Below are 25,210 nucleotides of genomic sequence, written 5' to 3' on the forward strand. Positions count from 1 at the left end.
CAGCATGTTTGCCTCATACATAGGCATACTTGGAGCATTGTCTGGAGACTGTCTCTTCTATGACGTATGACGAGTGTTCCAGCGGCTTCAGATTCGATGCTTCGTAATTATCGCAACAGGCCACCCCCCGAAAAGGATGAACATTGACCGTGGATTCAAGTTTACCTCATAGGATGAGACGCCGCTGAGAAGAGAAAGAAAAAGGACAAGAGTTGAACTGTGGTCAGTCCTTCTTCGGGCTCAGGTTCCCTCTTGGACCAGACGACGATGAAGAATCAGTGGAAAACCAGCCTACACAACACACTCCGAGGACACGTTCAGAGCATCCCGGCACCAGAACGCGGAATAAACGCCACGCATGCGCCGTCGTTTCATCCCTTTCCCCGCTCTTCCACACCGGACATGACGTCAAAGGCGACGTCAGCTCTTCGCTAGTCCGCCATTGAGAACTGTCCGGCGGTGCGGCATCCGTCCAGTGACCGATATACTCGGCGATTGTGTTCCGCGGTGGGGGAGCGCCAACGGGGGGGTGGACCTGTGTCCCATAGGCGTCAGGTCTTTGTATAGATACATCGTTCGCAGGAAACCTGGATTCGAGCCTTTAATGGATCGTCATTTGGGCATTGTGACCAACCACCGCATGCTGTGGTCGAGTTCCAATGAATACTAGAAGGGCGCGCAATATTCTGTCGGGCGTTCGTTTGGGATGTGGAGGGCTATCAATGTTTGGGCCAGGTATGGGCGGTTAATGTGTGAAAATGCGCTTAGCGTATGTGGAAATTGATTCCCGGTGTTAGGAACATGTGTCGATGTCGCTTTTTTTTTCTCTTTTGTTTGTTTTGATGGATGGTTGCAGAGGTACGCGGTGTTGGCCAGGAGGTATATGGGAAATGGTTCTAATCATAAAAGGTTTCTATTCAGTTCCCGCTCGGATTGCAGACGTCCCCGGCATGAGCGGTAATAAAAGGTCAGACATCCGGGCTTAAGACCAGCATTCTCGGACAGGGAGTTTTAGTTTTGATCCTCAAGTTTAAATCGCGAATTCCCACGTCCATCGCAATCTCATCCTTTTCTGCAATGCGTCTCCTCGCGCCTTCCACACCCTAGAGTTATTAGAATGTACGCTAGAGGTTCAACTGGCAATAGTGTTCTTTCGCAAATTGAAGCAGACAGCAACCAGTCGAAAATTGACTTCCGGTAATGCATTTCAATGAGAAAAAGTGAATGCATTTTCTCCCTGCGCTCGATTATAAGAGCAAATACCCTGAATAATTCGTAAAAACTAGGTACCTTGGAACATTTCTCAGTAGGGCAGACGAAATAACTATGCACCAGTGCTACGACTACGCAGTAGCACTGGATCAGAAACTCCCTGTGCATGTACGATCAAAATAAATTGAAGGCCAGGTAATAGGGTTCGATTTTCAATAAGTGCTGCTTCTTTCTTTCTGCTTTTTGCGAAGATGCTTGCTCTACGTTCAAAACTTCACCCGCACGCTCGAAGGTTTTTACGACAAGTGGCTGATAAAAGCTGCCCGACATAAAAGATAATAAAAAGAGACACCTTTCATAGCCCGCGTGCTCAATTCTTTACGTTTTGAATGCCTTTAACCTCTGTTAAAGATGAAAAACGGGGTCATTTTTATGTAGTAACAGGACTGGCATATTAGCAATATATAAACATTATCGGAATGCTGGCGAACATTGGACAAACTCTGCATTCGTTTTGATTGTTATTTTGCTTAGAATCGTCCCCTGTTTTTAAAACACTTGTTGTGGAACACGGGTTTGGGCCTATAATAGAACAAAGTTAAACATCATTTGCTGAGGAATTAAAATGCGCTAACTAAAGCAATTACACATTTACACAGGTACATACTATTCGGTACGACCCAAATAAAAAACGTTTTCCCCGTTATTGTTCGGCGAAGAGACAAAATACACGCGCGTTTTCCCCATAGGAATGCACAGTAGCACCGCAAGAGCAGACTGGATGCTGTCTGCTTCAATTTGTGTCTCGGAAGTCGCATAGACACTAGTGCCAGTGGAACCTCTAGCGTACATTATAATAACTTAATGTTCCACACTGCCCCACCCTCTCCACTTCTCCCTCCGGCCGTCGGCGCGTCTGGCGATTGCATGATGCGACATTTGGGAAAGACACTCAGCGTAAAAGCAAACAAATGAAACAAACGACCACTCATAGCGGTTAGCAAGCACGAACACTGCAGAAAAAAAAAAAAAAGGCAGAAGTATACCAGAAAAAGAAAAAAAAACACGAACGCTTGGACAAATTAGTTTTATTCTAGTATGAAACACAGACTCGAATGAAATTTTAAGAAAACCAATCGCCGTGGGGATTCAACCGCACGAATGTATCCTTCACGCGTGTAATGTCCTCGCTTGCATCGTAGACATCAGGCAGCCCTTTCTCAGCACATGGGTCCTATTTTCGATATCGCCGGCCTTTACACTTTTCGGTACGCTCTCTATTTTTGCGAAATTCAGAGTAGTTATTGTAAAATCGGTAAATAAAAATGACGCCAAAACCAAGATTCGAATATGCCCGCGCATTTCAGTGCCTTGACGTCAGGGAAGGCAGGCTTGCAGGTCGAGCAGGCAGTCTAAAAATGGACTATGCCGATCCTTTGTTTCCTGCTGCCAGGCGGATACTAGAGGAAGCTAAGAGGCATGGCATCAAAGAGAAGGAGGCGGTCCAGCTTGTGCAGGCCTTCATAGTCTCAAGGCTGACATACGGGACTCCCTACCTAAAGCTAAACAAGACCGAAATGAACAAGCTGAACGCTATCCTGAGGAAGGCATACAAGAACACTCTAGGATTGCTGGAATAGACAGCCACGGCCAAGCTGCTCAGGCTGGAGGTACCCAGGTTCCCAAGGGGGAAGAAGAAATAGACCACGATACAAGACAGAAGTTCAAGATTACCTAACTTCCAAAGAACATGCACCCGGAACGGGACGAAGGACGTCGGAGAGCGCGGACCGCGGCACTCGCCCACTCTTGGGACAACAGAGTGGGGACTCTCTACGTGGACGCCGCCGGACCGTTACTTGGAGTGGCTGCAGTCGCCGTGGCCAGTGCTCAAGGGACGATTCTTCGAGTGGCATCGATTCGGGCAGATTCGGCGGAACAAGCGGAGGAGGCGGCCTTTGCTCTCGTCGTCAGATGCAATCCCCGAGCCACGGTGATCACCGATTCACAGAAGGCCTGCAGAAATTACGCTCGAGGCGTTTTGGGAAGACCAGCGTTACGCATATTGAAGAAAGTTCAAGTTCAAGCCATGGGAGTGCATCTCATATGGGCCCCGGGACACATGGGGCATACAGGAAACCAGGAGGCTAACGCCGCGGCCCGAGCAGCTCTTTATACCGGGACTCGTCTCCATGTCCAGTGGAACCCGCGCCGGATATGCCTTACAACAAGTACCTGGCAACTCTGCGACAAGTAAGGAAAGAATTTCCTGCACCGCACAAAGGTCTAAGCAAAGAAGAAGAGTTTACTTGGCGAAGGTTACAGACGGACATGGTCACTAAACCGACAAAACTTCACGCCTGGTACCCAGAGCGCTTTCATTCGACGAGCTGTCCCTTTTGCGGGGCACCTTGGGCCGACGTCCATCACCTCGCATGGGTGTGCAAGAAGATCCCTGGTCTGACCCCGTTGGAGGAGCCCAAAAAAGAAGAGTGGGAAGCAGGACTGCGCAGTGAGGAAGCCAACAAGCAGCAGCTGCTTGTGGGAAGAGCCGGCGTAGTCATAGCTGCGATTGGAGCCCTGGACTAGGGGCACCCACCCTCTCTTCATATCTCTTTTATCCCCCCACCCCTTCCCCCCTTCTCTCATTCTTTATCAATAGGCAATGTTTTCAGCAACTACCAAAGCATTCGTTTGACACCATGATACTGTTTGTAATCACTTAGGAACAAAGTCTACACTCCAAAGAGTAAACCCCTGCCTTCCCCTGACGTCGCTTTTCTATTGTCGCCATAAAAACCTTCACTCAAAAAAAAAAAAAAAAAAAAAAACGGTGAGCAGCAAAGTTTTAAATTTAATAACTTCGGGAAAAAGTTGGTTTGTCCAAATATTTGTGTTATTATTTCAGCGATGTTTTTTGGTGTGTTTATCAAATTTGCAGGCAAATCGGGGAATATGAGTACCCTTTAAACCCAAGTTCATTTCTCTGCATTCAATCTCTGTGCTCTAGAAACAAACAAAAACCGATTGAACCGTAATATCGACCGACAAAATCGATCAGGACACCACATACGGCAGACGCGTTAATACTGATGATTCTTAGACGCAACGGATGTATACATCAACTTGTTATATATCGATATCATTCATGTTTTGACGTTTCTTTTATTCTATCGTTATACGATTTGTCCTTCATCCCCTCCTTTAATTTCATACATTGTTGTTCCATATTAAATCAGTTTAAGGCCTTTCAGAGGCGGCTACACCAGCATTGTTAATTATATCAGCATAAGGATCACAATAATGTAATCAACTAAGAGGACGTTTTCTGACGTTTCTTGCAACCTTGATGTGGAGCACAATACAAATCAACGTAAATAAAACAATAAACAATGAATTGGTATAAAATCCACAGACCACAAGACGCTGAGAGAATTTGATTCTAAGGCACCGCTGCATGGGAGCAGGCACTCGATTTGCAGCTATGACAAACCCTTTTTTTTTAAGCAGAAGTATTTACAAACATATTTCATCACGTCATTGAGTATTGACAAAGCGCCACTAGTGTATCACAAACATGTACGCACAATATGTACGCATTTACCCAAAAACAACAATATTACATTAAATGCCGGCAATGATCATTTCGGCTTGCGATCTCAATCACTTTCACGCGGAACTCCGCTCGTAGCAGAAGATCCACCTTTTTTTTTCTGTCGGGCTTTGTTTGCGGAGGTTGTGAAGGTGCTTTATTGTTTTATTTTCGTCTGCGAATGACATTTGTGCACGACGGACCACTTTCTTCGTTTGCGTTAGCAGACGAGGATTGTTTGCTAACAATATCTATGCTCGCTCCATGAGAGTCAAATCATAGCTTGTTCTCTCGAGCAAATATCCACCAAACTTAAGGCAAGTGATTTCAGTTTTGAAAGCCGGTTATACGGTCCACTGAATTTTCGAATACGAATACCCTGCACTGTGACATCAAGTGGAGATAAAACATTGCTTCGTTCTAGAATTTAAACCATGTTTCCCCTTTTCAAGGCAGTAAAAAAAAAAAATTTTATTATGTACGGAATACTTTGAAAAACGCCTCAGTTTTGGTTTGAAATCCTAATTTATAACTTTTCACTAAAATGTACGGTTTGCTACGCATAAGGGAATGGATCTTGAATGCCTCTTTATCCAGTTTTTAGCAGTGTTGTAGGCGCTACCGAGAAAAAGAAACGAAACACCGTTACTCGTTACTTACAAATAAAAGAAACGCGTTACTGACCTACGTTTCCTCAAAATAGAAGGGACGTGTTACCGCTACCGTTACCGACAAAAAACAACGCACGTTACTTTTTATTTACAAATCGACGGGAAAAGCATCTTTTTACACTAAAAAAAAAGTAAATTTTTTTAAGTGCGATTTTTTGCGCGAGAATAAGGGAGGCGAAATTTTGAAGGTATGTGAGATGATTGCAAAAATCCATAACTTGGTGCCTATGAACACAAAAAAATGTCAGTGTCCTTTTTTTTTTTTTTTGAGTGTTGGGACGAAGAGATAGCGAGTAACGTAACAACGTTATCCGTTACTTGAAATGAGTGACGTAAGTACGTTACACTGTTACCCATAAAAGGTACGCAGTACCATACCGCCAACACTGGTTTTAGGTTAGATTCTATCTTATGTTAAGTGAAATATATTTCATGCTGAAGGGTCAGGATGGATTAAATGGGCCGTCCTATAACGGCGTTCTTGAAATCGTTCTCTAATCATGGTATAAATTTCTCTGAGCCAATGGAAAAATAATATTATGTTTGTGTTATTATCGATATTTTTTTCGGCCACGAAGAACTACCAAGTGTTGTCTTAGATGGCAGATTAGAGCACTGCACGGGCCGGAATTTCCAGGCTCGGCCCGACCCGACCCGGTATAGACGCGGTCCGGTCCTGGCCCGAGCCCGACCGAAGTGATAAGCCCCAGCACGGCCCGAGCCAGACAATTTTTATTTTTAAATATGGGCCTGAGCCATACCCGAGCCCGGTAGAGTATAAACATGGGCCCGAAATATTTGCAAGCTTTGAGGGGATTGTCCAATCCAAGCCGGAAGGACTTAAGTTTTTGCTCTCGTTACGTCTAGGGAGCCTTCATATAGAGCAACGTCATTTTTGTTTTGATATATAATATCCGGATATTAATTGAACTAGTCATGAGCGTGTGTACGAAACTGCACCCCGAATTTCGCCGGTGTCAATGGCTGACAGCCTGCCGTTACGCGTGGCGTAACATCAAGCTTGGGGATCGTCGGCTATGCAGGCACTTCGTGTACGCAGGGGTTGGAATATGTTCTTCGATGAGTCCTTTGTATTTTGATCCTTCTTATACTCTATTTTAGGTCGGTACTCAATTCAATTGCGTTTATTTTCATAACAGTATAAAGAAAACGCGATTTTTATTCAGGTATCATTGCAAGACGGCCGTGAGCTTGGGGCAACTATCCTTGCGTTCCTCGGATGGACAAATTATTCTCTGCAAAAAGTTACCACGACTTTGCGAAGAGGATCGCTGAGGCTGCTTATGTCTCTGACGGCATCTGTAACCGAGCATTGCCATGAATGAGTAAAGATGATCCGTAATTCCAAGCCATTGTATGTCTGGCAGTCTCAACGCTGCGGCAAGTGTTCAGGGAAACTTCTGTGACTATGCCGTGGGACATGTGGTCTCCGGACGTGCGCGCACCAGCCTTTTATTATTCTTTGTTTCTCAAACAAATTTTGGGAACCTGTAACCTCCAGGGGAACCCCATTTTTTTTGCAAAGTACACGTTATTTACGCGATGTCCACCGTCGCACCAACCCACTGCACCGTTTACACGGTGATGTCGCTGATCGACTCTGGATTGAGGGGGGTGAGTCCTTGACTTGTAGGTTTCGGGGAATGTTTACCGATTAACGTTTTTTTGCTTTTCTTAGGAACTGAAACCTTCAAAACATTAGAATGGGAAGCGCTATCCAGGCCTACGGAGGGCACTTCCCTTAGTGTCCTTTGAAACATGAAAAATAGTTTCCTTTGAAACTTGTTGATTGCTTAATCGTTTGACGATCCAGTTCTCAAATAAACTTTGTCTCTACATATTTATGTGGTTGGAGGACTTTAATTTTTGGTTATGAAACTAAACAAGATGGTGATCATAAAATGTTTTAGCTCAAATGTGCAATGTTCCAGCCCCGATGAGTTGTATAAAAAACAAAAGTGTTAAAACTTGCCAAATATGGGGCTCCCTGCTGGATGGTTCCCAAGACGTCTGAATTGTGGGATAACTATAAAGACCTGATTGTTGTAGGAGCATCAGCACGCTTAAAAAATATATATATAAAGAAGGGGCACACCAATCAATGAACAATACAAATTGGAGACAACCACGTCACCCAGGCAGGGGCCATGATCCTTTGAGCGCATTGACGGGTAAACGAACGCACGAGATGAGCGAAAAATATTTCCTTCGCAGCTTTCTTACTAGCAGGCATACTTGAACGCCATATAAATTAGGGTTGAGGACAAAGCTGCAGTCCACTAGATTAATCACATTGATTAGAGTCATTACTGTGGGAGACAGAGGATTAAAATGATGCTTACCGTCTACGTAGACATTTGTAGGCAATGTCTTGCGAGATCATGAGGAATTGAGCGTAGAGCAGCAGTTACACATACAAAAAATGTCTATGCGACGCAACCAAAACCGAAACCATTTTGCATACGAATAGCATTAAAGGTGAGCTCTATCGTAAATTTAGACGTTTAAACTATTTAAATGTCTTTAAAGATCATGAAAAGTTGATGCTAGAGGAACAGTTGTAATTTCACAATTTATTTATGCGGCGAAACCGAAACCAATCTGGAACCTAGCAGGTCGCGGCTACATTCGCACGCAGAAAGCTCGATTCTATTTCACACGGCGACAGGAAATCGTTTGTCTGCAGTCCGAGGGTTGTTTCAACCAACCGCGCAACAAAAGTCTCCTTAAATCCACGAAGATTTAGTCTGACAGAGCAACGAGGGTAAACGAATAAAAAAAAACGAAAAGTTACACTACAGCAATCGGGAGGCACCCCAAAACGGCTCTTTACCTAATGTTACGTCAGTGCTTCCGCAGATGCCAATGTTGCCAACAAAAATGCCGTTTTCTTGTTTTGAGGACGCGTTTTGGGAAGAGTTTAAAATTCAATTTCTCGCGTGGAGGAGGATGAAAAATTCGAATATTGAGCGGAGGACACTCCTAAACACAGTTAAAACAAGATTTAGTTGTTTTCTTGAAAAAAAAAATCGACCGAACAATGCCTTTAACCTAAAAAAGGACGTTTACACCTCCCTGTAATGACGAAATAGAGCGCAGCTCTTGAGGAGGAGTGAAGGGTACGGAGGGGGGCCTAAGTCCCTTCTCTCCTTCCTCCTCCTCTCCTGCTCCCCTCTCATTTAGTGCGAAAATTTCGCTACATTTCCCGCTAAATGCAGCGGAAAAATTCCCCGCTCAATTTAGAGGGAAAACTTTTTCGTTCAATTTAGCGAGGCATTTTTTCCGCTAAATTTTGCGGAGGTAAATTTTTCTGCTGAATTCAGCGGGAAATTTTTCCACTACGTTTAGCGGGGAATTTTTATCGCTAAATTTAGCGGGGAAATTTTCTCGCTAAATTTAATGGGGGAATAAGGAGTTTTCGAAGACCGCGTTTCCCCCTCCGCCAAGCCCTCCACAACGAGGAAGTCGCTACTGCGCCTGCGTGCCGATGGCCTTGGCTGTAGAGTTCCGGGTATCGTAGGGTGTTGCGGAGAGCGTTGCGGAACGACCAAAACGATCTACGAAAACACCCTCATATATTCGCTAAATTTAGCGGGGTAATGTTTCCGCTAAATTAAGCGGTCAATTTTTCTCTAAGTTTCGCGGAAAAATTTCCTCCTCTCCTCCTTCCTCATGACGTCACTTGTGACCCTCGTCTGTCACAAGTGAAGTCACCTGTGACGTCGTTATGGGGAACGTCCCATAATGCAACTCACGGTTACGCCGACGGCGAAGGCGACGCCGAAGCCGGAAACGGGCGCCTAAGAGCTGCGCTTTAAAACTCACAAAGTATAAAGCGCCTTTTCTCCCACCGTGCTGGTGGGGTCCATACGTTTTCTTCTATCCACTTGAAAACTCTCCAAATGCAAGACGTCTTTTTTTTTGTGTGTGTCTTTTGAACGGCGTCGTAGTGATTTTGGGCTTCGTTTGTTTGTTTTTATTGAACCCAAACAATAAATGAGCACACCTTGTTATCAACAAGTTACCACTTGCGACACACAACTGCCCAGGCACGGTACGAAAAATATTTTATTCAAGCCCGAGCTCGATCCGGACCCGAGAAAATGCGCTCTGGCTGGCCCAAGCCCGGCCCGTGAGCCGGGCCGGGTTCGGGCCTTCGGGCTGGCCCGGGCCCGTGCAGTGGTCTATGGCAGATAATATTCTTATTTACGTGGTGTATCGCCCAACATATAGAATATTCAAACATGTTTAATGTATTTTGGAGCTAGTTGGGATTCGCCAACAACGATAGCTGAAGTGATAATTGGATAGAATTAAAAAAAATATATGCGATGACTTTCCTTTTTGAAAAAAATCAAAAGTCGAGAAAAATAGTTTTAAGCCACAGACTACTTTAGACATTCTCATAAGTACCATAAAAGAATATTATAACTAAATTTAATACACAAGAAAATCAGGATGACAAATAAATATATTTTTCAAAATGAACTGAGGAAGAAACGGAAACGGGAAGATATAAACAGAAAGATCTTCGCTAGACGGATAGAAGGGGCCACCCCCCTAAAAGTAAGTTGTGACTCTGATCTTGAAAAGATGAATTACCTACGATGGCTGTACAGTTTATTAAGATTCCCGACTTTGATTTTTTTTCAAAACTGAACCATATTTAACCCTGGGTAGTGTATTCACAGCTGTTCTTGTAAACATACGAAGCCACGGGAAATACTGGGAACAATTCCTGATTTCTGTTGAAGACCTAGGCGATTGTGTGGATGCCTTTGTTTTAACAGAAAGGAATATGCCTGACATACATTTGGGCCCGCACAGAATTAGTGGTTACAATGAGTTTTTTCTTTTTTTTTTTACTCGTCTTTTGGGAAAAGGAGGTGGAATTGGGATCTCTATAAGGGATTATTGGATGATCTCAGAGGTACCGGTTTACTTCAGTCATGCTGAAGCTTTGGCTTTTGAGCTTAGCGGGGCTGAGTGCGTAGTTTCCTTGGCAATATATAGGCCGCTCTCGGAAAATGTTATTGCATTTTTGGACGAATTAAGAAACAACCTCAGTTCAAAATTTTCTATAAAATCTGTATGCATGATTGGTGGTATTAATATTGACACCATAAAGGATAATGTCCCTTTGGTATGCGACTATTTGAATCAACTCGCAGACTCTGGAATTCAAAACACAATACTTGCTCCCACAAGAGTAGAATTTATTAGGTATAAATTAGTCACGACGTGCATTGATCACATTATTGTGAGAGTGCTTGATACTCTATCGGGGAAGTCGTTTGTAATTTCGCGTAAGTTATCTGATCACTACTTTATTTTCACTCAGTTCTCGTCACCTACACACAGATTAATGATTAAGCCAGAGTTTAGAAGCATTGAAATGATTAATCGTACCACTTTTAGCAACCTCGTTTCGTCCTACGATTGGATATCATTTCTGCGGGAGGTTGAGCCATCCGTAGTATATATGAAACATGTAGCGATTATATAATCTTTTAAGAAACTTAGCACTGCAACTGTTAAGGTTAAAAAAACGAAAATCAGAGTTAGTATGGCCGAATGATGATATACTTGGCACTATCAAAACTAAAGAGCTTCTATGGAAATGCTGCCGACGTGCGCCTAGCAACGAACGGTTGAGAGTGGAATTCAAGGCCTGGCGTAATAGGGTAAATGCTCTCATAAAATCTGCAATACGAAACTACTTTTCGGAGAATATTCAAAGCTCGTTTCAACTATAAGGAAACTTGGTCTATAATTATCGAGTAGGGTGGTAGCTCGCGAAAGAGCGTTCTAGAATTTATGCAAAAAAGTTTCGGTCCTAACCTCGCTACAACAGTGGACCCATTTAATAAATATTTTGCCACTCCCATCTATGATAGCAACTGTGATTGTGAAATGTACCGCAAGGACGGGAATGTAACTGCGACTTCGGCATTTCTTTCTACGATATCGCAGACCGACATACGATCAATTTTATCTGGCCGAAAACGAAATACCTCTGCTGGACTTGACGGCATATCTGCAATGATGTCGAGCAACTCGAGCACGTGTTTTTATCTCTTATAAACGAAATCATATTATCGCGATTGATGCCAGACAACCTTAAAACTGCAATTGTATTACCAATCTATAGAGGCAGCCCGTGTAATCAGTTCTTCTCGTATGAATGCAATGCAGATAGATTTCGGTTCTGCCTTGTATTTCTAGAATCCTCGAAAAACATCCCCTGCTTTGTATGACAAGTTTTCTAGATGGCACTCACTACGATGAGGGGGCCCGTCACTGTAGTGCAGCCGGCAAAAGTGAGGGGGACCCGTTTAAGCGACTAACGGGGGCGCGCGTTAACGCATCCGCCGCGCTGCGCTTACGCCGCTTCGCGGCGAAAGTCTGCGGCGGCTCATTACAAAACTGTGAACCCATTTGGCCCACCCGAAAACGCAGTTTCGCGGCGTCCGACTATTCGTTATTCACCGTAGTGCAGCCGGCAAGAGTAAGGTGGCCCGTCCTGTGTTGTATGTGGTAGGAACAGTGAGAATTAATAACTTGTAATTTACAAGCATATAACGCACGCCCCTCGCCGGTCTTGTCCATATCCCTACACGTAAATATAGCGTCTGTGACCTAAATAAAAAAATAAAAAGCGAAAAACAAAATATCGTCCAGGACGCGATTTGAACCGCCGACCCAGAGCTCGTGAAGCTAACGCTTAACCCACAACGGCACGAGGCACTTGCCGAATGGGCAATCCATTGGACATCTGTACCGGTTGCTGTTGCTCCGTCACCGTAATGCAGTTTCTAAAGTGAGGGCCCCGTTACCGCAGTCAGTTCCTTTCTAGATAAGCACAATATCATATCACTCTCACAGTGAAAGTTTGTTTCTAATCCAGGAATGTCATCCCTGCTGGACGTGTTTTCAGATTCTTTGCATTCGTCGTTTGACAGTCACTCTTGTGTTTGTGCGCCTTTTCTTGATGTGGCAAGAGCATTCGATTCAGTAAACCACGACATTTTATTAGATAAGGTTTTTCACCTTGAGTTCAGGGATCCTTTTTCTCGTTTGCTGAAAAATGTTTTGTGCTCACGTTTTCAACTCATGTCTGTTGGAGAAATTCATAGTACAAAGGCCACACTTAGCACTGGAGTCCCACAAAGTTCTGTGTTACCCCATCTTTTATTTAATGTACTATCGCGGACAATATGAGCTGAAACAACGCTCCGGCCGGCGCACGGTACTACCTGCGCCGCCTGTCGTCTTGCTTCGCACACACGGCGCACCCTGAAACCGAGATAAATTATTACTTGCGCTCGCTGCTCCACTGCGCTCTTCCGGCCGTCTGAAAGCGAGACGGCGGGTGCGACAGCGGGCGTGTGTGTGGTAGGGCGGCAGGGAGATTGGGGGGGGGGGGGGGGGGCAAGGAAAAATGTTGAAGTACTGTATCTTAAATTGAAGCTGCGATTATCGTTTTTTGGAAGTCACATTAAAAGATGTTGTAGGTTGTTTAATTTTTTCCTTGATGAAGTGCAGCCACAAAGCAGGACATCGTGAAATATGGGCCAACATTTGTATACGGGATTTAGGCCGGCTCCAAGGTATTTTTGTTTTTATTGAGCGCAGCTGTGTAAAAAAGAAACAACGGTAACCATACATGTTACCGCGGAGGTTTTGTAACCTTGATAGGCATGAAAAGGTTTTAAAATAATATAATTTTGTTACTGGGCCCTCGTGTTTGTTTCAAACAAAACCAGTGCCGACACTACACCAGTGTTTTCTTTACAAATTCCTGGTTTTAATAAAGTGGAACGAACAGTCATACATTTGCCAGGAGCAGGAGCTTGAAAGTTCTTTGAAAGAATATTCGCAGAGGACAATGTAAGACACAAAAGATTATTAGTCGGCATGGAAGTTCAACTGCACTTTACAAAAAGATCGGGATCAAGGATGCACCACTCAAAAGTATGCGCTGGTTAACGTTGTCCAACAGTATGTCGCCATCGTAGCAGCAAGGTTTGTTGCAATCGGCAGAGGTCCAGTTCAGGGAGTCCTAAGGCGCAGTAAAACTTGCGAAAGAAGTTAATACCGCTTCCACGGCTGTCATCCTGTCTGGTAAGGAATCATAGAGCGCGGCCACCTCGTCTGGCTCGGCCCGAAGCCTGTCCCCCCAATTCAGCTCTCACCGCTTCCCACAATTCGTCGGCAGTGGCGCGGTGGAACGGACGCCGTGATATGGCTACCTTGATGCGCCTCAAAACGTCTTTGATGATTTTTAGATCGGCTCCTTTTGGGGGCCAAGGCAGCTCCGTCAGGCAGCGTTCATTGGGGAGATACAAGCGCGACAACGCATTTTCCACTTCGCCGCTTTCTTGAAATGCACTGAAATGCATGATAGTTGAAACGTGAATATTGGACTGCATGGCACAGGCATCGTAATGGTGGTTCCGCCGGCAAATATTTTCGCTAGCAGACGGCCGGAAGAGCTCAGTGGCGCAGTGAGCACAAGTGATAATTTATCTCGCCCTCAGGATGCGCCGTGTTTGCGGAGCGATGCGACAGGCGGCATAGGTAGTACCGTTCCTAGGCCGGAGCGCTGTTTCAGCTCATATTGTCCGCGATAGTACATGTTAACGACCTTTCTCAAGTGGTTACGTGTAACGTATTACAATATACAGATGACACTCTGCGTTTTTCATGTCATACTGATATCGAACATGCTATCCTGGACCTGCACAAACATGCCATTGCAGTCATGAATTGGTTTAGAAATAACAGAATAAGTGTAAACGCCTATAAAAAAAAGCTGGTATGTTTCCGCAGCCCGTGGAAAAAGGTAAACTGTTCCCGCCTTTGTTTTTGCACAACTCCAATTGCGTGTCATGTTACTGCAACCCTGTTCAATATGTCTCTTCTGTCAAGTATCTAGGAATATACTTTGATTCTTTTCTGTCTTGGACTACGCATCTCGCTTTTGTGTCGAAACGACTAAGAAGTGTATCTTGTAAGCTCTATAACATAAAAGTGTTCCTTCCGTTTGCAAGTGTAAGAATGTGTATGCACTCTTTGGCGTATAGTGTCCCTTGGGACGGTGTTGCTCTATTTTCTAACTGCTCTCGACAATGGCATGCCAGAATTAGTAGCATTCTGAGGGGGATATTAAAAAGCGTTGCTTATGGTTCAACACCTTCTTCAACTGATAACTTATTCAGTTTACTCAAATTGCCTTGTTTTTACTCGTTGTGCATTCAGACGGTCGTTGTTTGTCACTTTTGGTGCAGTGAATTTAAAATTGAGAAGGTGGCCCCACGTACATTTAGGAACACTACTGGCTATGAAATTTCTCGTATCTATACTTATTATGGAGAAAGCATTGGGTTATTTTACATACCGAAGATTTTTAATGAACTACCAGACAACTTATTCTTAAAGTATTCTAACCATAGACAAAAAAGAATCTAAAAAAGGTGTTTCATGATACCACCAAGTGATAGATCTACACATGACATTTAAGGAGTGTTGTGGCCTACTTCATTTTATCCTGTTGTGACCTGCTGTTTCTGTGAGGATTGGGCTGTAGTGCCACGTCATGCCACACAAGCCTCTCTTGGCTTAGGCAGACTGTTATATGCGATATTTGTCTATTACTGTGAATAAAAGTTTAATATTATTATTTTAAGAAACCTTGAAATCTAACAAACATACGGTATTATCATAATAGTTTTTAATTATCACTCGAATGCGCTGATGTTATCTAGATCAAATTCAACGTGTCCTTTTAGAACAATTAGTTCTAAAACCAATAAAAAAACACGATAAATAATATATTTGAGGAAATTCGAGATGCTGCTTTAGATAATATGTTTAATTTTCATTTTGCAAATTGAGAAAACTAACTTACGATAATACGGCTTCTAGTTGCTTCCGGGTGTGAAGAGCCTATAATAGCGTTCGCTGTAAAAGCGAGTGCCGTGACGATGCAATTTTGGCGGTGCTTGATTAATTCCATCAGATCGCAGCGTTGGGTTACTTGGTCCATAAATGCGCGAGATGTTCAACTGGCACTAGTGTGCTCTTGCAAATTAAAGCAGACAGCAACTAGTCAGAAGTTGACTTCTGGTGATGCATCTCTATGGGAAAAAGGGCGTGCATTTTCTAACTTGCGCTGATTATAAGAGAAAATAACACGAAAATGACAGTAATAGTCAGTTACGAAGTTATTATTATATTTTTTTAATTAGTAGCATTAAACGCAGTGCTAAAACAGCATCCTTATATACATTTATGTATAGACTGTCGGACACCGTTATTGCGTACACGGCGTGGGCGATTTTCAGCATGGGCGATATATACGTGCTTAACGAACGAAGGACATCTGGAAAACCAAGAGAGACGGCTACAACTGATTGGATCAGTAACTCCCCGTGCACGTAGACGATCAAAATAAATGGAAGGCCACGTAATATAGTCCGATTCGAAATAAATAAGTACTGCTTTCATATTTCTTCTCGTTAATATGCGCGAAGACGCTTGTTCTTGCGCTCAAAACATGACCCGCACCACGCTCGAAAAGTTTTGAAAATCTGGACAAACCAGAACACAGATGCCCCATAAAAGCTGCCCGGCATAGGAAATTATAACAAGCGGTACGTTTCTTAGCCCACATACTTTATTCGTTATGTTTTGAATTGTTTTAACTGCTAGTAAAGATGCACACGGGATGGGGTCATTTTCATATGGTGACAGGACTGGCATATCAGCAATATGTAAGCGTTGCCGGAAAGCTGGCTAAATTTAAACACACTCTATATTCCTTTCGATTGTTATTTTGGTTAGAATCGTGGCTCGTTCTTACACATCTGCTATGGAAGAGGGGTTTGGACCTGACATAAAGCGAAGTTTAACAACGTTCACTGGTAAACAAATATATTGTATAAGGAACATATTATTCGGTACTACCGAAAAAACAAGTGATCTATGTGATTTTCTGGCGAAGAGACAAAATGCATGCGCGTTTTCCCATAGGAATGCACAGGAGCACCGCAAAAGTAGACTGGTTGCTGTCTGCTTCAATTTGCGTCACGGAAGTCGCATAGACACTAGCACCAGTTGAACCTCTGGTGTACATTATAATAACTCCATGACCTCGTATACACATCCAGATTGTCAAGTCAAGTGAGTCACTGTTCGGAAAGGAATGTCCAATCAGTGTCAGAGCTTCTGAAGGCATATCTTGAATAAAAACTGGAAATTCCCAGCTCGGTGATAGCATATTTGATTAGAAATGGCGCTCTTAGAGAGCGATAAAATAAGATGCGCGAAAACAAAGCGCACATGACCCGAGGGAGCAAGAGGACAACGAAAGATAACAAGCTGTCGACGTCTATCAGTAAGAGAGGGTTGCGTGAAGATTGCAGGTAAAGCTCACAATAGCTGTAAAGTCAACTGCACTATTTGTTGTCGCGTCGAGATATATGAAGTTGAATAACACCACCGGGCTCGAGCGTCTCGGATACTCGGTGACTGCACCGTGAGTTGTCCTCTTCTTCTTTTTTTTTTTTTTTACAAACTTTTTTACGAGCGTGTTTGAGACATTTTGTTGTCAATTTTGAACCAAACAATATTCATGTCGCTCTGCGATGGCAGATATAGTTACAAAGGGGGTGCGCATCGATATTGTGCATGAACGTTTGCCACTCAACACAAACATGCTAGCGCCGGATTCCCGCGAGAAAGCCCACTTACTACCCAAGAGCTTCTTTGTCGCGATGTAACTTCAGTAATAGAAGCTGACCATTTTCATAAGTGTGTTCTTCCCAAAGATGAGCGATTTAGTCGTAGGGATAGCCCCTTGCTGGCGATAGTCGAGTCACAGTGTTCTAGAAGCAGAGTAGCGGCATATGCGGCGCGCTTTCCGTGAAGCCTCTGAAACGGATGCCGCTGTGTGTCGCTGGCGTTGTTTCCGCGAGCAGTAGCGCTGGCAAGATGGTACATCGGCTACTTGCTCGCGGCTTTATCTAGAAATGTTTCTACAATGGTATAACATTTTATACACCACTCCATAAGCTCTGCGGTCGTCAGACTCAACAAAAGAGTGTTTGAAATGCTTGGAAGGTATCATGCAGTGTCGATGTGTCTCTTTGTGTTAAACACGACACAAGTGGCAACCATGAAACACTACACAACTATGCCGCTACAAGTTCTCAGTCAGCTGTCTCCACTCGAATACAGCTCCAGAGATTCGGATGAGGTGCTAAGATTCTGAACTGGGCGTTGTATGAGTTATGAGCAATGTCCGAAAATTTTTTATGAAAAAAAAAAAAATTAAAGATGTTTTCAATCCTCTGTGATGCGAAATTGGAGCACAGCTCTTCAGGAGGCGGAGGGGAGGGAATGGAGGTGGGGGGAAGAAGGTATGCCTCTCTACCCCCTTCTCTCTCCTCCTCTCCTTTTCCCCTCCTCACCTCCCATTTAGCGGGAAATTCTCGCTAAATTTCCCGCTAAATTAAGCGAAACTTTCCCCGCTAAATTTAGCGGATTAAGTTTCCCCGCTAAATTTAGTGGGGAAATCGACGTCACGTAGCCTTAACACCATTCAGTTTCCGCGCTAAATTCAGCCAGAAAGCTGTAACGTCCCATAGTGCAACGCGCGCGGTTACGCCGACGCCGACGCCGACGGTGACGCCGCTTAACCCGGAAACGGGTGCCTAAGAGCTGCGCTCTAATATTGCCATCTCCTTCAAGGAGACGCTGTTCACGCTCTTGCATTTTCGAAACTTTTACGCTTAGTTACGAAATCGGATCCCAACGGCTAGCTTTCCATTGCGACGTAGGTTTAGGGTCCGGTGATAGGTAGTTTACTCTTGCGGCGAGGAAAAAACATGGTTGGTATTTTTCTTCAGTTTACTTCTGCCCGAGAGACGAAAACTACTGATCCACCAAAATTATTTTATATAATTTTCTCTATTAAATGACTTGCTTGCAAGTTGTGGAGAGAAATTCAATTATGGCTGCCTTCCTTAGCAGTTCACTGTTTATATATGAAAACGTTGTGCTTAAGATTTGCGTTCTTTGATTCTAGGTGTTCCACTGATCTGTAGCCGTATCTCCCAATGAAAACACTTCCTTCCTTGTTTTGCCATAGCAAGAGAACAACAACAAATTCCATTACACGGTTTGATATTTATGTACCACAACAGGATGGATAATATAATTAAACTCTTGATTTAAATGATTACTTCACTTGCACCAATTTGTCTATAGAGATTTAAGTCGCACAGATTTGGCTATAATAAATTAAATCATACACTTTTCCCCAAAACTACATTGAAAAAATTTCTTACTTACCTTTTGCCTATCAGTGTGCTTCCCATTGCTATTTTTTTTTTTTTGTTGAAGTAAACAATGATCAAGCAAGAAATATTTATACCAGATAGTCATAAACACACACACATACACAGATTTAGTGATAAGAAGTCACAGATTTCTAGCTGAGGGGATTTCATTTACGTAAGTTTGATTCAAATAAAAAAAAAGATTTATTTTATTAAAAAAGAGCTTGATTTTTTCTCACTCTGATCACAAATCACGTTCATTTATATTTAGAAATGAATGCCGCCAAGTATGCGACCAAATAAATGAGGTGGGAAAGTTCCGACAATTTCACTTTCCAACGGCTCAATAAAATGGCTCGATTCTACAGGAAAATTATTGAGCAAAGAAGCTCTGGCTCACAGGCATTATGACAGAACAAAATAGCTTAAAAAGATGCACACTTAGAGCTGCATACGACTTTATGCATCCTATAAAACCTAAAAACGAACCAAGTGAGCAAAAAAAAGAAACGTTACATCAGGCTATCACCATGACTATACACACAAAACACATACGCTCAATAAAGATGCTCACATGGAAGCGTTAAGGAAAATAATACAATTAGTTGAAGAGCACAAAATGGCATATGGCACAATTACAAGAGTAAAATCTGCTGAAGGCACTGAAGGTAGCATATGGCTCTGATGACAGAACTGGGCGGAAAAGCTATGTACACATCGACTGATCAAGCTTCAGGTATCTTGCCGCTTCATGCTTCTGTATTGTGGCCCGATTGAGCGACCTAGCAAAGAAATGCGGCCTAATGGAAATATAAAATACCATCACTTCAGCAGTTAGTGCTTTGGAGTGATCCGCAGAGCCCATCTTTTGAACAAGCGGAGTCCGCCAAGAGCCCTTGATGGCTGCTAATGCAAGAGGAAGCAGCCTATGCAGCCGTTTTTGTCCTCAATTTCTCGGCTACAGCGCCACAGTCGGCCGTCCGCTTTTTCGACGCAGCGCCTCCCATTGACGTTGGCCTTGCTTTTGCCACTACTCCCCTTCTAGAACACTGTGGTCGAATGTAGCTCCTGGATTGGACATGAGCACCGCGAGAGCACTCGTCTTGGGAGAACCGATGCCTCGGCAAACATTCGGGAAGTGACTCATGTACATTCGCTGAGAGCAAAGGAGGGAAGGGAGGGAAGGTTGTGGAGAATTTAACAGCCTTAAAATGGCGCCGGCTTCTCCATAAGTTGAAAGTGAGGAGTAAGACAGAAAATTATGATGGTGGAAGAGGGTTGAAGTAATAAGAAAAATAAATGAACGAGAAAAAGGGAGTATTATCAATGCACCCCCCCCCCCCCCCCCCCCCAGTCGCAGAAGCACAAATACAAAACAGTTGGCTATGCACTTCTATTAGAAATCCCTTGCGAAAAGGATTAACAGCAAGCAAAAAATGTTCAAGAGTGATTCTTCAGCACGATAGCCTTCCATGTTGATCGTCTGTTGCAAAGATAGACATCACTTCTTACGCACGCATTGCACATTGTCGCGCTCACTCACTCGTATACGTATCTACAAGCACTGGGCAAGATCGTCTACTAGTCATAGAAAAATCCACTGTATGACTAGTAGCAAATAATGCCACGTGCGGTTTTGAATACCTTGCGGTTTGGTCGAGGGCCGAGCATTCTTGCTAAGTTTAAGGGACGTCTGCTCAACAGACGAAGACGGATGTTCATTGCGTGCTTTCAGGGGCCAAAGGTTGGCAGTCTAGGAGAATGTGATTCGCATTTTCAAAGATATATGTGCATTTACATGTTGAAAATTCGCGTTTGCTAAATGCCGTCTAAGAAAGTGCTGTCAAATTCACTTCAACGTGTGGTTTGGTGTAAAAGAGCATTGCATGCTTTTTTTTCGGCTAGAAGATCAATATGAGGTAAGAGAGCGTCGAGTTAGTTTTAGGTGAACCATTGCTGTCAGGAGTATTCCTCTTGGAAGTGCCGACGTAAGAACTTGGCATCCACTGGCGTGATTTTTATAGTGTTGTGAGAAAAAGTTTCGCCAGTCAAGCGATCTATAGTATGGTGTTTTCGTTACAATATCTGCATGAGCTAACGTTATTTGAACTCTGTACAAAAATAAATCCAAAAAAGGATCGCGTGCTTGACCCTTCAGTAGACCTAAGGTATTCTTAACATCTCTCTGTACGACTCAGTCTCCTGGGTGATCAAAGTCATCAATAAATGTGGCGGCTGAAAATATCGCATGCAACTCAGCCGCTGTAGAACACGCATAATGTGAAAGCCGAAAACCTTGGTCTAAATTAAATATCAGAACGATGAAGCCAGGTGTTGAACAACGCTTTAAAGTTGATCCGTTAGCATAAACATGAAGAGTAATGTTATGGTATAGTTCTACATGATTTGGGGACAGGGCTTTCGCCATGGAAGACTAAGCAGATACTTTTCATGAAATACTGTAAATATATGTGGGTATATTTAGGGTCAGTATGGTTCACAGAGGGCCTCTTTAAGTCAGGAATCTAATAAACATAAATGTGGTACACAAATGAACAATGTAGTTAGAAGCCTGCGAAACTGGCATTCACTGCGCCGACTGAGAACGCGATGAAACAATGGGCACACACTCATGCGTAGCTAGGCGAAGGTAATGTCGACATACATTATGGGCACGAAGGACGTTTCCGAGCCTCCGCAAAGGCACAATCATAAGCAGTTGCTCAAAAAGAAAATGAGCAGACCTTGTGGAATTATACTCAAAGCGCTTTTCTTATGTTTGTGCAATCTATGTGGTATTGGCATTGATATGCGGCCGTTTGACGCACGAGAGCTGTTTGAAGAAGGGGAATACCACTTGTTGATCCCTCCCTCTATCATCCGCACTACACCAAAGAGCATAAATTATGACATTTACTTTTCTTTCGAGCATATCAATACGTTTAGACCATTGTTGGGAACTTTTGTTGCAGCGGGACAGATCGTCGGAAAACGAACGAAGAAATGGAGATGAAGTGGAGGGATCAGCCTATAAAAGTGGGAGTAAAAAAAATATGTCACATACTAAATGAGATATAAAAGATGTTCTGATTCAAGCAGGCGTAACGTAAAATTGCTCGGGCCCCCTCCAGTTCGGTTTTGGGCGTTGAATGTTGCTTGCCATGATGATAACATTTACGTAATTCCTAATTGAAAGTCGTTAGACATTTTGGAGCTGCTCATCTGTCTTTCGCAAGACAAGACCCACGTTGGACTTCACAATCTTCATCTTAAAAAGTATGTTTTCAGATATATACGTGCTCTAGTGAAAACTTAGATCAAGTCCACTGCGAGATTTTTAATATTTGAAGGTTTCAACTCGGGGAGGAGAGTAGAAAACTTAAAGAAGTCGTTCACTGCCGCTGCAAATGCATTCTTCAGCCTGTTGACTGTTTTGGGATCACCTGATCAGTAAAATCTATCCGGAAAGTCTCTTGGACTTGCTCGTTCGATTATCCCGGGTTTGTAACCAAACATGCCCCTTAGCCTGGAGTGTGTGTTTGGCAGAGGAGGATCATTTCTGGTGGCGTGCCGGGGATCGTAAAGTATTCCCTCGAGGGCCGGATCAGGCCCGCGGGCCGCCGGTTCCCCACCCCTGGTTTAGGCCATGTGAGAGAGCACTCATGCACGCCACCAAAGTATTTGTTCTATTTGAACCTTTTAGTGTGTATGTCTCATAAAATCTGAATCGCAACTGCACTTGTAGTACTTCTAAGGAAGAACCAGATGTCTATACACAAATATCATCACCGCGTACGTTGAAATATGTAGAGGCGGTGGAAGTCATTTCGCCGCCAATTGAGGCATGACCGCCTTGATTATAGTAAGACCTATAACGTCACCTTGTGAAACTCATTTAGCTCATGTGTTGTGTCCTGCCATTCATTCGTGGGTACGAGCATTTTACGGTGGAACAGAAAGTTTCTGATCCAGCGTACATACGACCTTGCACCTTCAATTCAACGAGCCTATGCAGAACGTATATGTTGCTTTCAGTAATAATATATCAATAAATATCTAATAGCACTGCAATGGTTAAGTTCCACGATTTGTGTTTGTATTCAGCAGCCACACTAAGGTCAAAGACGAAGTCTATTGCTCATCTACGAGAATGAAATCTGCACATTTATGCAGGTAATCGAAAACTCTATTGAAGGCGCAAGTGCACCTGTTTATGCTCAAGCATCCCAAATAAGCTAATGAGGCTTATTGGTCGAAATGATTCTAGTGCAGCACGAGTTTTTTTAGACTTGGGTAAAGGAACGACCTTTGCCAGTTTCCATGCATCTGACAGGATTCCTCTCATCTAAATGTAGTTAAAAACTCACGAAACAATTTTCACTATAGTTTCGGCATCAAAACTTGCAAGCGCTTTATATGTTGTTTGATCATGAACAGGAGTTCAAATCGCTGATCACGAAAGATGTCTAGAGTTCAGAACGCGCCTTTCGCTTTACCAATCCCTGCACGTGGCTATCAAAAGCATATAATTGCCTTCTAATCACTTGGCTTTTTTTTTTTCTTTTTCTGTCTGCAAGTTGTGGGGATGAAGGCTGCTCGTTTTTCATTATTGTTTTTACAGCGAAGCAGCTATGGCTAGGGTCTTGAAAGAAATGTGTCAATGGATGTTAACTAAAAAAAAAAAAAAAAAAAAAAAAGCCCCTATAACATAGCGATCCTTCCTTCGGATTGGTCGTGGCAAGTATAAATGAAAAGAGGGCAAAACCCGCGTGAGTCAGCCTTCCTTACCATTACTAAATAGTGAGGTCGTGGTATCTTGTTATCATCTACAGTCACCGACTTATCTCGGCTAAGAGTGCGCTGTGACGAGGCTGAGGGCAGAACGCGACGGTCGAACCTTCTCTCCTATCGCTTCCGCGATGCTTGTGATAAAGAGACTTGGGCTCTTTATCAGCATCGCTGATGAAGAACCCAGGTCACTGTAAAACCTGAAATAGTCGTATACCAACACATATAAGTATACCAACGACCAACAACAGAACGCGTATCGACCTCATGTGTAGCAAGAACGTATCCGAAGTCGAGTCGTGTACGTGTGTAAGAAGTCCAAAGTGGAGATGTCTCTAGTCCTGGTTCGTTTAGTCTTAAATGTGTTTAAGGGCCCGTTTCACTCTTTGTACCTAAGTTAACTTTCTTTTTTGTGGCGTCCTTTCCTCCTTATTCTCTGTCGTGCCTCATATTTTAATCCGCGTTCAATAAAAAAAAAAAAAAAGCGACATTAAATCTTTCTCTTTTTTTACCCCTTATATCTAACTCCTGGTGTCCTCAGAAATCAATAAGGGAGAACATCTGAAAGTCTGAACAAATACTTTGCTGGAGAGTGCATCTTACTCCGTGAAAAGGCAATGGCCTTGGCGCCGACAACTTTTGCGTAGTATGAACAATTGGACGCTTGCAGCCTTGGTGTTTCTACTTGAATTGGAAGGGGTGGCTGCCGCCATCTATCGTCGTGGACAGCAGCAGAGACAACGCAAACAGCCGTTTCTGCTGTCTTGGCAGATCCGGTATCCCGGTGTGTCGGCTGCAGTACCTTCCCCGCGTGGACAGCGCGACGTGCTTGCTTTTCCTCCGGTGCTGGAGGCACGCTGTTTAATGCAAATGAGTGGAACATAATGTATTTTTCTAGTAAAGTATTTGGTCAGAATGTTGTCTGGTGGGAGCGTCAATTATTTTTGTTTCTTTATCTCTTTCAGTAACCAGTGAGGAATGCTTACGAAAATACGGCTACTTCTGAGAGCGGTCCTGGCTCTGCTCCTGTTACACCTCGCATCAGGAACGATCTCATCCGAGCATGCTAGGCTGCCGAACTTGGCTTCAAATGTAACCCTGGCGGCATCTGACATCTTCAACGATGGAGGAAGAGAGGCCACAGGTGGAACAAGTAAGAACAAAAACATTTTTCGGTGCGGGCGTCAGCCCTGTGGCTACGACCTGATAGGTGTAAAGCCCCTACTCTGAAGAAAGTATTATTTGACAACGTATAGTGATTTCTGTTCTAAATGCACAGTAGGACACTTTGGCCTTTACCTTGTGTTATTATGATAAACAGATATGCTCCTATCAGCGTAGTCATAGCCTCTTGTATTGTTAGTTGTTCTAGAGTTATTTTAAAAAATTCGCATAATTGTGCCGTGAAGAACACACTGAGCTCATGTGAGATAGTCGACTCTTTTTGGAGGACTCAAGGAATTTCTAGAGGATACTCAGACTTCTTTTTAAAATCACTTTCTTATAATACAGTCATCCATAACTACCCTTTTAATACAGGACTATCCAAAATAAAACCGGTTTCGTCAGCCGGCCACTGAAAG

General features: G+C 43.5%; 1 long non-coding RNA gene across 1 annotated transcript; it reads left to right on the plus strand.

Annotated features, from left to right (window-relative positions):
* The first annotated feature begins 16,896 nt into the window (after positions 1-16,896).
* On the plus strand, positions 16,897-24,764 carry LOC121835362. The gene is made up of 2 exons (XR_006077561.1): positions 16,897-17,035; positions 24,593-24,764. It is a non-coding gene; the product is annotated as an uncharacterized LOC121835362 (long non-coding RNA).
* Positions 24,765-25,210: the final 446 nt, after the last annotated feature.

The sequence above is a fragment of the Ixodes scapularis genome, unplaced genomic scaffold (genome assembly GCF_016920785.2).
Source record: "Ixodes scapularis isolate PalLabHiFi unplaced genomic scaffold, ASM1692078v2 PGA_scaffold12__126_contigs__length_90152505, whole genome shotgun sequence".
Classification (NCBI taxonomy): Eukaryota; Metazoa; Arthropoda; class Arachnida; order Ixodida; family Ixodidae; genus Ixodes; species Ixodes scapularis.